Genomic DNA, 2,796 nt, shown 5'->3' with positions numbered 1-2,796 from the left:
TCCCAGGTCCAGCTGGGGACAAAAATCTTGCCCTTCAGCTCAGTACACTTGGGTTGGAAACTAAGAAACTCAGGAAAGAACCTCACCAGAAGGCCAGAAACCCCCAGAGCCACCGAAACAGATGGGCTGGGTTGGCAACGTAGTTTCTTTATCTCGAGCTGGTTAAAGCCCCTTGCTGGCTTGACTGAGGCTGATTCCAGATGAGGCGGCCTCAGGTCCAGTCCTCAGGTTTCTCAGGCTCTGAGGCCTGGAATGAGAGATGTCTTTGATGTGGGAGGGATCCAAATTCCTTAGCGTGGCCTCGAGGTGCCGCATGAACTGGTTCTGTGTCCTCTCACTCTACTCACCCACTTGTTTGCTACACTCCAGCCACCCAGAGGCCTGTCTGTTCCCTCCCCTGAAAAGCCCCTCCTCGCTGCTTCATCTGCTGACTCTTCCTCACTGTTCAGGAGCCAGACCACACAGCACCTCCTCAGAGAGACCTTCTCTGGCCACCTTGACTGAAGCAAGCACCCTGCACGACCAACCTGCCTCCCCCACGACTGCCCCTCTCACAGCACCTGCTGTAGTCAGAGTTGTCATGGCAAACAAGAGAAGACAGAGCTGGTGAGTGGAAACAGAAGAGAACATGAGGGAAAACGGACTTGGCCCAGTGGTTAGGGCGTCCGTCTACCACATGGGAGGTCCGCGGTTCAAACCCCGGGCCTTCTTGACCCGTGTGGAGCTGGCCCATGCGCAGTGCTGATGCGTGCAAGGAGCGCCCTGCCACGCAAGGGTGTCCCCCGCGTAGGGGAGCCCCACGCACAAGGAGTGCGCCCCATAAGGAGAGCTGCCCAGCACAAAAAAAGTGTAGCCTGCCCAGGAATGAAGCTGCACACACGGAGAGCTGACGCAGCAAGATGACACAACAAAAAGAGACATAGATTCCAGGTGCCGCTGACAAGAATACAAGCGGACACAGAAGAACACACAGCGAATGCACACACAAAGCAGACAACGGTGGGGGGGGGGGGCGGCGGGCAGGCAGGGAAGGGGAGAGAAATAAATAAATAATAAATCTTAAAAAAAAAAAATACCTTGACCTTGACCACACTTGACTTACATCCCACATTATGGCTGCCAGGAGGTAGAAAGAACTATCTGTGCCCTCTTGGTTTCTTTGATGGGTCATATGCACCCTCCCCCCACTCCCCTCAAACAAGAAGTGTGTTCAAATGCTGAGCAGCCAAAACAATCTATTTGCACTGCAGTGTTCCTCAGAACTTACCACAAACTGTCGTTCTCTGTAGCAGGATGGCATTTTCCCCCTTTCCTCTTCTTCCTCCTAGGTTTGGGCACATACCATGCTAGAAAATGGGAGACATATATTCTCTTGGCCCAATAATGCAGGGAAATACCCTCAAGTCGCAAAAATTCTGGTTGCCTTAAAAATGCCAAGCCCAAGAAAAGGTAACTTTCTCTACTCAGTGAATTAATGAAAACATGATAAATTTTTAGAATCAGGATCAAGAGGCACTCCTATTTTTTCATATATCCAAAGCCCAGTGAATGGTCGAGCCTTTCCTGCTCAAGATGTAGCTCAACACACACACACACACACACGCACTTTATTATAGACCCAAAATCGATCCATGGTCCCATGATGAAATTAAATCAATGTTCTTATTTCTACATTTGTACATGTCACTTTTAATCTTAGTCCATATTTACCTCCATATTTTATTCCCCCAGGGATTTCATAGATTTCTTTTTTCACATTTTCCTGTAACATCTCGTGTGTTGTTTCCACTTTTGTAAACACCTATATTACTATCTGTTACCCCTCAGGTTTCCACCCATCTCTCTCCCCCATAACATGTCAGGAGTATCCTTCTACATATTTAAGATGTGTGCATTCATTTCCTAAGAAAATAAATATTATTCTTCTGCAACCCCTTTTCTCACCAATTTTTCATGGACATCATTCCAGGTTAGTAGATACAGGTCTGAGACATGTTTTTATAGTGGTGTAACATTCCACGGCATGCACTTACACAATTTCTTCAACTGTTTTCCTGTTGACAGACATTCCACCTGCATTCAGGTTTCCACCACTGCAAAGCATGCTGCCACAACACACAGCCTCGAGCACATATTCTTAGGCACTTGAGCTTTTACTTCTATAGAACAGATTTCTAGAAGGGGAATTTCTGGGTATGTATAGTTTACATGCTAACAGATGTTTTCAAAGTATTTTCTAACATGGCTGGGGAGATTCATATGAGGGATGTGCCCTTTACTTCGCATTCTCTCCATCACTAGATATTATCATTCTTTTCCATTTCTGACAGTTTGATGGGTGAAGAGAAATACCGCGTTGCTGTTTGCCTTTACATTTCCACAATCGTTAGTGAAGTTGAGCATCTTATCAAATATTTATTAACCTTTTGGACTTTCTCGCCTTGCCCGGTTTTCTACTGAACTGTCTTTTTCTCATCTATTTCATCCATTTGTGAATTCATTCAACAAATATTTATTGAGGTGTGTGGTCTACACTGTCTCCCCAAATCAAGCCCCAGTTGCCTGGCTCATTAAGCCACCCCGGAACAGTTTCCTTTCCTTCCGCCCCACTTCCCCACTCTTATCGAGCCTTCCTGGAGTCACCTCCCAAGTAAACCACTTGCACTTGAGTCTCAGTTTGTCTCAGTTTGTTTCTGGGAGAATTCACGTACGACCCCTGGATTTACAGATGTGGAGCCAGCAGCAGGCAGTGGTGCTTGTTGGGGAAAAGTGTGCCCCTGGAGTCGGAGACCTGAG

Source organism: Dasypus novemcinctus, chromosome 24, assembly GCF_030445035.2.
Source record: "Dasypus novemcinctus isolate mDasNov1 chromosome 24, mDasNov1.1.hap2, whole genome shotgun sequence".
In the NCBI taxonomy this organism is placed as follows: Eukaryota; Metazoa; Chordata; class Mammalia; order Cingulata; family Dasypodidae; genus Dasypus; species Dasypus novemcinctus.
Note: the sequence above shows the minus strand (reverse complement) of the source record.